Source organism: Lytechinus variegatus, chromosome 13 (genome assembly GCF_018143015.1).
Source record: "Lytechinus variegatus isolate NC3 chromosome 13, Lvar_3.0, whole genome shotgun sequence".
Lineage (NCBI taxonomy): Eukaryota > Metazoa > Echinodermata > Echinoidea > Temnopleuroida > Toxopneustidae > Lytechinus > Lytechinus variegatus.
The window spans coordinates 22068327-22081298 of record NC_054752.1 but is presented as its reverse complement, the minus strand read 5'-3'; positions in this window follow the sequence as shown (position 1 = coordinate 22081298).

The following is a 12972-nucleotide window of genomic DNA, read 5'->3' as shown; positions in this document are numbered from 1 at the left end:
AACATGTTCTCTGGTGGTAAGCCAGCTACATAGGGATATATCATTTAGCACAAGAAAGGATCACCAGTCATGATAGGAAGTCATTCATAACTTATACTTGGTCACATTTGTTCTATGTCGGCCGTACGGCGAGTCGAAAACAACCGTTTTATTCATTTTTACTAAAACTACCTTTGTGTAGCTGGGACAAACAAAATGTTAAAACGGCTGTTTTAGACTCACCATATGAACGCCGTAGAACAAATGTTACCAAGGTATTATGAACAGCTCCATGATACAGCCCCGATCATTAGTTTAGGACGCATAGATTAGTGTTTGGTGAATCTTTCGCTGTCACCTTTATGCTATTAATTTGCACTCCACAGTTTCTTTTCAACGTGATAACGTGAGCAGTGTACTGCTTGATCTAACAGTTTGAAAACGTGTTATGGATTGAAAATGATCAATGCACGAGCTATTGTAAAATACCAGTGGACTGTGACGTCCAAGAAAGGAATAAAATATATGAAATGTTTTGTTTATTCTACTTTTTGCAACTTTTTGTAATTGGATTTATTAATAATTCTCTGCGTCATATTTTCAAATAGTAATCTTCTTGTGAAAGTCATTGTGCGACATAAGATTTTGTTTTAAAAAAAATCTTGCAAATTATTGTCATGCACGGAATTGATCACTATTTGCCATTTGCTTGTAATCATAGTCCTCTTTCCTCGATCTTAGTTAATTAAAAATGACCAGATACAAACATTTGTTGTATGTCACGATTATGTTCCCAATGCATAAATATCAGTTAGCACATTGCAATGTAGTTGAATCATTTTAGTAGGAAGATGAAAAATGTGGTTTAGATTTTATCCTATTTTCTTTTGGGACGTTTTCTCACTTTTCCAGCCGTAACACAGCATTTAGTGATTGATCGTAAAGTTGAGTTTTGTCATTGATTGCACGTTATGATGAATGGGATCAATTGTAAAAAAAAATCTGCCATACGATCAGTCATTTGTGATTCATGTTAGTTTGTGGATGCAACTTTTAATGCATACTGCTTTTCTCACGTTCAGTTAATAGATGTATTATATTTTCATTTCCTTCATGACTACAAGGGCGTAGACTGGTTCGAGCATGGGGAGGTGTACGTCCTGGGGAGGCGGAACTAAAAGTGTATGGGAGGTGCACATCCTGGGGAGGTGGAACTAAAGTGGTATGGGAGGTGCACATCCTGAGGAGGTGGAACTAAAGTGGTATGGGAGGTGCACATCTTGGGGAGGTGGAACTAAAATGGTACGGGGGGTGCACATCTTGGGGAGGTGGAAGTAAAGTTTGGAAAATCAGCCGTTGAAAGCAGAAAAAGGGGTACAAATTTTGTTTGGCTAGCCAGTGTCGGAACTCCTCTGCCTCAGCGGGAGGATGCACATGCATCCAGTTCACCCCCCCCCCCCCCCCAGCCTATGTCCTTGGACTCGGTAGCAGCCAATGGGATACCTGGAAGAAAATTAATGTATTTGACAATATAAGTGATTAGGATATGACTCTATCATCATCTTTATTAACTTGATGAATGTATTCACCATGTACCCCCTATCGATGAGATAACTGATTGAGCTGATTATCTTATGATGATGTTAAAGAAATGCCTTGTGACTCGTCTGTGTCTCACATTTTGTTCCCCGTTGTCCTACTCTTTTGATACATGTATGATAATGACATCGCTATTTAATATATCTGTCAATCTGATCATAACTTATTGGATATTAATATATTGAAATCACAGTTGGTAACTTGAGATGACTTCTTTTATGGTTTCACATGTTGATGTTCCCCCACTTTCCGATTTGAAATCATACTATTTCATGCATTTTTTTTTGTTTTTTTTTTGACATGACTACATTGCATGGGTACAACAATAGGGTCGTACTAAGTCAAACTGCTATATGAAGGCCTATCTGAAATGAATTATCTGTTTTCCAGTTATTATAAAAACGTAAAGCTCTTAAAAGTCGTCATGGCATGAGCACCTTTCAGTTGACATGAAATTGGGGAAAATGGGCGGGGTGGATGGGGTAAGACATACAAAAAGGTTTATTTAATTGATATTGTCCAGCAGATAACTGTCACTCAAAGACTGATTTCTGCAGTAACATAGATTAAACAAGGGCCAATCGCATGGAAGGATAACAAATAGAAACAGCTTTTCTAAAGAATAGAACCAGAGTGAAATTGTCTACATTTTCTCTCAGGAAATTTGAAAAGACAACTGTGGATGTTTTTGACTAATAAAAAAAAATCAAACACAGTATTGCAGATATTACAAAAAAGTTAAAAGTTCCTTTCACAATGTTGTATCAATTTTGTGTTTTAAAGTAATCATTATGTGGAGCGTTGTGGCCCAGTGGATGAGTCTTCGGACTTTGAAACAGAGGGTCATGGGTTCGAATCCCAGCCATGGCGTAATTTCCTTCAGCAAGAAACTAATCCACAGTGTGCTGCACTCAACCCAGGTGAGGTAAATGGGTACCGGTAAGAAGTAATTCCTTAAAAAAGCTGTGTGCGCTCTGAACGCCTAGCTTAGCTGGGTAATATATGAGCGCCTTGAGCACATAACAAGGTGGATATGTGCGCAATATAAATACCCTATATTATTACCTTTGAGCTAACCAAGCCTTGGAGATTTTCATTCTTACCTTAATACTTTCTTCAAGTTTATCCCATATTCAATCATCTGCCCTTCTATTGAGGGCCATCATTGTGGTTTGCTTTTCAATTGTTTTATATTGTTATGAAGAAATGTGCAACCTTTTTATAGTAAAAGGATATTTTTTTGTTCCATCATGTGTGGTGTACTTAATGTACATTGTTCTGAATATGCTGAATTCATGTTCTTTTTGTTTGATGTTAAACGATGGGGTCGGATGGTGTTCAGAGAGTCTTTGTATTTTTTTTTCTTATGGACATCATCAATTTGATTTACTGAAACGTTTGTTTTTCTTTTCATTTTCGAGACATGGGTATATGGATTTATCTTCTCTCTGTACTAATTATGTCATCATTTTCCTCTGTATATGCTGTACAATTAATATCTTTCTATATATATTGTTTATAATAGTAAAGAAAAAACTGACTAATGTTGCATTAGTTTTTATACATGACTTTATTCCTTTCGATGTTTACACTCGTCACTGCCATTGTGTCAAGTATATATTTTTAAGTGTACTTTCCTAAGAATCGTAAGTTGTAAATTCTTGCACCTGTCTGTAATATCGGTGGATGGGGTCACTTTCTCTTGCTTTCTTCTCTCAATCTTCTTCAACCTTTTTTTTCTACTTTGATTCTGTCTCTCTTCTCTTCTTCACACACTGTGCAAGTTGTACTGTAAGACATGTATTCAAGCTAAAAACAGAATCATATTTGGAAAATATTGTCCTTATATATATAAATATATATATATATTTATCCCACCATGTATTACAACAGACTTTTATATGAAAAGAAAATGAAGGTTGTTTTGAATTCTTCTTATACTGCAGATTATTGCTGTTAAAAACAGACATTTGTTGAAGATAATGTGAGTTTCGGGAGATGTAGTGCTGGGATCGATGGATTCTTTTTCGGTGGTTCGGACGTAAGAAATGTGTCGCGGTTTCACAGAGTTGGATTTGTTTATTTTTTTCAATGGTTCAATGGCATCATTTGATTGCAAAAAAGGTTTATGATTAAATGCAACAAAAAAAAGAATGAGGCACTATGTAAAAGAAATATCTTACGCTGTTTCTTACTTTATTCATTGGTGTTTCAGCTCGTGTGATATGATCATGAGTGGAGTCAAATGATGAAATGAATGAATATTTTATGATTGAGAGTCGTTGGTGCTGGAATCTTTTGCTCAAAGAGTTTGAGGGTGGGACCATTGATAATACATGTACAACATGAAATGGTTTTTCGGCATCTCTGGCAAGAGTGTGATATGCATGTGGGTGAAGATTAATGAAATATGAAAATGCGCGAGTTGGTGAAATAAGATAAAGAAAAATCGAGTCAACACTACAAGATCAGATAGAGTATTGCACAATAGGTATACTGTATGTATTATAGTACAATAGGCCATATAAGTAATTGGTCATCTAATGGACCCCAAATGTATCTAAACAAATGGTTTATTGCACAATAAGCTATATACATTATGGGTCATTTAATGGACCCTAAGTAATCAAAATAAGTATTTCAGAATCTGTTTATGGACCCTATATGATCAAAATGGATACTGCGCAATAGGCTGACTGCATTATGCAAAGAGCTGTTTTATTTTGCAATAAGTTTTTGGTCAGGTTATGGACCCTCCATTATCGAATTGGATATTGCGCAATGAGCTGCTATATTGCACAATAAACAGTTGGTCAGGTTATGGACCCTTCACGATCAAATTGGATATTGCGCAATAAGCTTACTATATTGCGCAATGAGCTGCCATATTTATAGACGTTTAGCAAGATGGTATTCCTTTAACCTTCAAGTGATAAATAGAATTTATAACATGAAATCTCCCAAACATTACATTTAGTTTTTTTATTAGACCTCATGCAAGTTTCCAAGTTAAATAGATGGGTGTTTAAAGTAAGCATTAATTTTGAATAATCAAGGGGCATAAAAGTAAAAAGAAAGTACTTTTTTATGCTTCTTTATTATTTAAATAATGGCAGGTTTGCAGACTGCGATTAATGTTTTTCTTGTATACATAGAAAAAAATAACATACACATTTCAAGTGATAAATTAATTAGAAGTGCTTTATTTGCTAATTTATTACATAAATATATTTACAGCAACTTGCAAACACTAGAATTAAAAACTAGAATAAAAAATTGTTGCAATATATAGGACAATGTATACAAATTTGGAACAAAAAATGAGTTAAAGCCTCTATACATATACTCTATATGATTAATGTTTCTAATATATTGTTAATACAAGTGGTATGCTTATACTACAATAAAAAATGAATTACTTGATGGGAAGTCTATCTAAAAATAACTTGACTAAATAATAGAGAAAAATCTAACACGACTAACGCTGAAAATTTCATCAAACTCTGATGTTAAATTAGAAACTTATGACATTAAAAATTTTCACTGTATTTAACAAAACAGTTATATGCTCATCCTGACATCACTAACTCACTATTCATTTTTTATTTCATTACATGATATAAAACATATCTTTAATTTCTCCTCTTTGTAATATGAAGGAAAACAGATTCCTTTCTGGACATTTAATTGCCATTGTTGTTAATAACTTATCATAATTCAATATTAAGTTTCGTTATTGTCATATCTGTAAAAAATAATTAATACCCTGTACAATGAAAAAAGTGACATCAACTCTCTCATATGCATATGACAGTGTTGTGCATGTAACTGTTTTGTGAACAAATGAAAAATTCTAATATGACATAACTTCCTTATTTTACGTCTGATTTGAATGACATGTCTAATGTTAAGCTTGTTTCATTTTCATCTTCATATTCAAATAAAGTTGTTTTCTGGGGTGAAATCACCCTCTTTTTAATTAACAAAAAATCACTTTTTAAGACCAAGTCTATCCCAATCTATTGAGTTAAATACAGGAAAATCAAAGAAATATATAACTGAAACTTGCATCACAATCTAGTGAAAAAAAGAGAGAAAAAATGGACTAAGAGCGTTCCACTTTTTTTAGTTCTTTGAAAAATGTGACAGGCTAATGACAGAAATACAGTAAAATTCTCACCGTCTCTGATGGGTTTTACATATAAAAAATGAAATATTTCAGTTTTCCTCCTATACTGCATTACAATTATTGACCTATACTCCTTTCATAAACCCATCCTCCAACTTTCCGCCTATTGTAATGTGGATAATTCAATAAAAATTGCGTTCACAAACTCGAAAAATAATCCGCACTTTTTTTATGATCGCCCAACCTGAAAAAGGCGGATAATTGTCATGGCAACTGCACATGCCCCCTCCGATGGGGTTGCGTTGGAAAAGTATGACCTGACCGCACCATGGCAATTATCCACATTTCTTTGGAAATGCGTTCATAAAGTCAAAATCTGGTTCCGATGCTGCTATTATGCAGATAATAGCAGCATCGAAATAATGTGGATAACTCTGGTCCTCTGAAGAATTCACAACCAAATTATGCGGCTATTATCCTCATAATTGGGTTTATGAAAGGGGTATATATGAATTATTGACACCATAAGCATATGGAAACGATATTATTGTATAAACTTATTACTATTTTAATCAAGAACTTATAAATGACCAAATCTATAGGATATATATTCACATACATGTAGCAAAGTAAAAAGAAATAGTGTGTGTCATCATTATCTCTCTCAGTTGTTCACATACTTTTAAGCAGGTAATTGTTTTACTTTTTTTTACTTTCTCACCTTATATCCAATGAAATATTCAGTATTTGTCATGTTTGACTTTTCTCTGTTTAGTCAAATCAATTTGTTGGAATAGACTATGCCTTTAATGATGTATCTTGAATGAATAAATCATAATACATGTACATAAGCACATCTTATCAGATACCTGGAACCATTATGGTAACTTTGTGCCTCCAATGGAAACTTGCATGGAATCCTTGATTTTGATCTGTTGTTGATCATTGTTACCGTGGTAATTACCATTGGGTGGCAAAGTTTCCATAGTAGTAACTTTTATACAACAGGACCTATTGGTGTACATCTTATACAATCAATGGTAATTACCATGGTAACAGAGCTCAATAGCAAATCAAAATTCCACCATTGATGGCAACCACCATCAGCCACTGAATTCTCACGATGACTTAAAAAGACACTTTCTTCTCATAAATATACATAGTAGTTTTCTACATTACAATACAAATTATTTTCTACATTACTATACAAAATTATTTTCTATGTAATACTATACATCTATTAAACTACCATTTTGTCTGATAATACAAATTATCCAAACATTAAACTGGATTAAAATACACAATCACTGGTTCAGTGTCGAGAAGAACTATTGGTCGCTATTGCAGCTAAAAAAAAGCACCATATCAGAATAAACATATTTATGAGACAGTCACACCTACAAAACTTGCTCATACTGAACCAATATTTTCCCATCTAAGAGTACTCAAAGTTGAAGATATATTCAAATAAAACATTGCAATTTTCATGTATTCTTGCCGTAATAATGTTTTACCAAAGACACTTCTGCAAAATTTCTGTGCAAATAGTTCCATACATAGTGTACAAGACAAGGAATGCAACCAACTTTCACTTGTCATCTTTTAATACAATCTTTGAATAAACAATCAGTGTTTATCAAGGTCCTGTCTGTTGGAATTCGATTCCAACTGAAATTCGCAAAAGCAAGTCACTATGAAAGTGTTTTCAAAAAAGAAATATATCTAATTTTTTTTTCTCGATCGATATCATTTGCATTGATATATAGGCTCTTGTATTGAGAGTTATACTGAGTTTTTTTTGAGTCAGTTTCTTTGGTATGACTGTAGCCTATAAAAGTGCAAGTCACATCTTTCAGTAAGAAGCCATCTCGGCATTTTCCCCTCTTGTAATCCACCCATTACAGTGGTGTCACGACATTTGCTCCTGCGACAATAGCTCCAGGCTTGATTTCGCCCAAGATGTAAGGTAAGTGTTGCAATAGGGTTTTACATTAGGTTTACTGTAGGGTATAATGAGGAAGCGTCATGGTCTAGCAGTTATGACTCTTGTCTTCCAATCCGAAGGACTTTCGAGCTCGATTCCTGGCTATGGCATGTTTTCCTTCTGCAAGGAATTCACCCACATTGTGCTGCGCTCAATCCAGGTGAGGTAAATGGGTACCGGCAGGAAGTAAATCCTCAAAACGCTGTGTGCATCGGAATCGGATGACCAGCTTGGCCAGGGTAATATAAATGTAGGAGGGCCTTGAGCACCTACATGTAGCATACGTGCGCTGTACAAATCCAGTATTACTACTTTATTTAAAGATAAATGAAAGTAGTTGCTGTAAACACTGATTTCACAAGGGTGTGAAACCAAGCTTAATTGTTTCTATATCACTGAAGATCTAGATCTGGTACAATTACATGAACTGAACTTTGTGAAATCTTGAAATCTACGCTGAAAAAATGTTCACACTGTAGATCACCAACACAGATAAGCGCACGTGGGACAGCGTATTATTATTGCTTTGAATGTGGGCCCGACGCTTGACCTGAATCCTGTGCTTATTTGTTAATTTCTCAGCAAATTACACAATTTCTTCCAGAATCCTTTGGCACATATTTTTTATTCATACAGACATTTTGGTGGTCATTTCATTGGATTCTGTATGAACTCATTTTGAAATCGTTACAACTGGAATTTATCTTTAAACCCAGGGTTAAAGTTTGTCATTCGACTAGTGAGTGCAATGAAGAGCAGAGCAATTGTCGCCAGAGCAAATGTCATGGAGCCATTTTAGCACAATGCAGTGTATACAGGAAAGTTGCTACAAAAGATGCTCACAAGAAAAGAGAGGTGTCACAGACTTTTGGTAAGATGCCTTGAAAGCAGGGGCCCGTATTACAAAGAGCTACGATTGATCCAATCAATCGTAACTCTATGGAAATCCATCAGTGTCATAAATTTTTCTACAGGAAATTTGCACAATGTCCTTTGTAAAAAAAGAGATGCACAGTGAATTTTTGAGGAAACAATTAATGCATGAATATACATCACAGCTATAAAATATTTTGAACAAACACAAACATGCATAATACATATTCACGTTGCTGGCCATCAATAGTTGCGATTGGTCGGATCAATCACAACTCTTTGTAAGACGGGGCCCAGGTGTCTATAGGCTTATCACGCTAGTTCATAATCACTCACAAATATCTGAATATTTAATCTAACTACATATATATATATATACAACTGTAAAAGGAGCTTACTTATCTTTATTGCACAATGCCCTATTAAAAAGACATGCCTTGATTCCATCCTAAATGAGCGCAAATCTGCAATGCTTGTTCCTTGAGATTACATGTATATCTGATTATTTCATATTCCCTGTTGTACTAGTGTTTTTCACTGTGTACCACAATAAAGTTCATTGCACTTTGTACTGTCTTAGAAAGTGCATTGCACTGTGCACTATCCTACACTAATGAAAATTTGTATTGCTCACGAAGGAACAAATTTCTGCACATTCCGGAGGATGTTGTTAGAGGTTAAAAATATAAAATCAACCTGGAATCCCCATGTATTTCGTTCTATTATTTTTTGTTGAATTTATAGAGAGTGCTGAACCGGTATAAATATTTAAAATACCACCAAATAAATCTGTTTCTCTTTTTAGTTGAGTAATATGAGGCATAAAAATCTATTAAAAGCAAATACCCACCTTAAAGTGAAAATGTGAATGTACTAACATTTCAAGCAAAATATAACAATAACAGTGACAATAATATTCAAATCTTATGTTTAAAACATCCCTTAGCACTGTACAGGTACATGTAAGCATTCCTCTCCTATCATACATGTACATACTATCTGTATTGTGCAATATAGACAAACATTGTTTGAAATATTATCTTTCTACTCTCCTACTGACAGATGGATTTTTTTTATCAAGAAAAAGATAATATTGTCTCCCGACATCTCCAAACTGTAATTATACTTTTTATAGGCTACTTCATGTGTTAATTTATAATAAAATAAATATTTGTCATAACTAAAATCATTCATGCACATTCCTCATACAAGTATCCTTTGTTTTACTGTACATATTATGATCAAGACCAAATTACAGAACAAGTATAACTTCTTAAGTTACCTGCAATACAAATTGACCTACATTTAGGCGACAAAGAGGAAAAATATTTTGCATACATGTACATGTACAATTAACTTTACTTCTGACTGAAATATGCTGATAAATACTTCAAAAAAAATATTCTACTAAAAATAAATTTTGGATAGAAATACACATTTCACAGCTGTACAATGTATATTTAGAGAACAACTCTCTGCATGTCCTGCATGCATTCATAAACACACATTTTGAACATTCATGTAGTATTTTACATGTAAAAACCTAATTTCAAAGCTGGGAATTAAAATACATTATTCACAGCCATGATTAGCATATTCAAAAGTAAACTAAGCTCAGTATCTCCTGAGATTGAATCCATTATTTTGGTTCATTCTTACTTCTAACAATGATAAAAACAATATTATTAAAACCATGATTATATTTGCAAACTAAAAAGTACTTACATTACTGCATCACACACAGCTATATAATAAGATAAACAATGCATTTCTGTCTTCTCTTCTTCTCCATCATTCTTGGTTATGCAATCATGTTAAGGAATTCTACAGATTACTACAAGTCCACCCCAACAAGAAGTTGATTTGAATTAAAGGAGAAAAATCCAACAAGCATAACATTGAAAATTTCATCAAAATAGGATGTCAAATAAGAAAGTTATGAGGTTTCAAAGTTTAACTAAAATTTACAAAACAGTTTATGCACATCCAGGTCGGTATGCAAATGGGCAATTCCACAGGTTGGTCCAAATCATGTAACGTGAGTAACCGACATATTCCAAAGATTTGCCAGGAGCATAATAGAATTTCCCAAGTTTTGTTTTTATACAAAGGATAGTCAGACTGTGTACTTTGTTGTGATAAGGAGATATTTAGTTCATATCAATAATAATGGAGTTACAGCTCCAAGTATGAGTCAAGGTGTCTCCAAATGTAACGTGAGTAACCGTGGAATAGCCCAAATGAGCAGACTGATGACGTCACCCACTCACTACTTCTTTTGTATTTTATTATATGAAATATGAACAATTTTATTTTTCTCCTCATTGTCACATGAAACAAAATTTTATTCCTCCTTGAAAATGTGGAATTACCATTAGTTTAACAGATAATGGTTGGTCCTTATTGTCCTATGTGTAAAAATAAATATATTGTATAATTAAAACAATAAAATACAAAAGAAACAGTGAGGGACATGAAAAGACTCTCTAATTAGCATATCATTGAGTTGTGCATGTAACTGTTCTGTGAAAAATAAGCGAAATTTAAAAATGGCATAACCTTCTTATTTTACAACCAATTTGGATGAAATTTCCAGCGTTCTGCTTGTTTTTTTTCTCTCTCTAGAGCTGCAAATCAACAATTTTCTGGGGTGGACTTGACCTTAAGGGCATTTTTTTCTATCATGAGGAGATAAATGCCATGAAAATGGACACAAAATGTTTGATATTTTCCTACTCCCTCACATATTTTAAAGGCATCACTACTTATTACAAATGTCAATACTGGGTTACCATCTTTGTGTTGAGTTATGATAAATCTTTCTATTTCAAATACATTTCTAATAATTGTTCTTAAAGTAACCATGATTTTTTAATATGAATACTATTAAAACTGATTTCAGCAGGGTAAGAATTGAAAGGTGATGATGAATAGCAAACTGCCATTGTTCTTATATGATAATGACATACAATTCATAATGTAATATACCCAAGGAATACTATTTCTATTTTATTTCTCAAAAAAAAGGGAGAAATATTAAAAAGACTAAAATCAATTATTACCGCTTATACAGTAGTGTTGAAGAAAACCATAAATAGAGTCTCAGTCTACGAATTCAATTCTGAAGACGGCCTGAAATAAAAATTGAAAACTCGAAACTCAATCATGACTCTTCTTCACTTTGTATTCTCAATATTCTAGTTGCTATGAATCAATTCCTTGACTTCTAAGCAGCATTTGAGGTATAAATTTCAAAGCAAGGTGTGTTTAAGTGTGAGTGAATAGGGTTGTTGCACAAGCTTTCCTGACAAAGCATTCAAATTATATGAATGAAAGGCATTGTATAGACCAGGTGACTAGAATAGTACATTAGGAAATCAATTTGTTTGTCTCTTTTTGGCACATTTGACTAGTGTTTGGGCTACTGTCAAATACCAGTGATTATGAGGAAATTGTTACTGGAATTTTGTGGAAAGAATATTTTAATAGGAATACACTGTACTTGCATTATCATCAAATCACAAATGCCTCTATTGCATGTCAGAGAATTTTAAAACCACCTTCAAGATTTATCTCAAATAACCTTTTACTGCCCATGTGCAGTTTTTACTAAATTGCAACCGAGAACAGGCTTATTATTCTCATTAAAGGGGAATGAAACCTTTGGAACAAATAGGCTTGTGTAGAAACAGAAAAATCAAAGAATAAGAATAAAGAAAGTTTGAGAAAAATCGGACAAATAGTGAGAAAGTTATGAGTATTTGAATATTGCAATCACTAATGCTATGGAGATCCTCACATTGGCAATGCAACAAGGATGTGTGATGTCACTGATGAACAACTTTCCCTTTGGTGGACTATAAAATACCCTCAAAATGTCTCTTTTTGCTTTTTCTTATGATGATACAAACTCTTTATCCATGATGTATTCTTAAAAAATATGTATTACATGCCCTCATGTAGAAAGAACACATGATCTATGGATAGATGTGATAAAAGAGGCAATTCAAGTGAAATATATACTAAAGTAATGGGGAGAGTTGTTCACAAGTGACATCACACATCTTTGTCGCATTGCCAATTTGCTATCACCATAGCATTAGTGATCGCAATATTCAAATGCTCATAACTTTCTCATTATTTGTCCGATTTTTCTCAAACTTTCGTTGATCTGTTTCTTTGATTTTTCTGTTTTCACACAAGCTATCTTGTTCTAATGGTTTCATTCTCCTTTAACATTAGTTTACCTTTTCACTAATGCAATTTTTTCCCCTCTAGGGGTAACCTCAGCCCTCAAGACTCTACAGGTGCATCACAATAAAAAAATATTTAATTTCAATTACAATGGTATCAATGGTACCTTAACCTTCTTCATTTTCTTTTAAATATATTTTTACAATGCAATGGC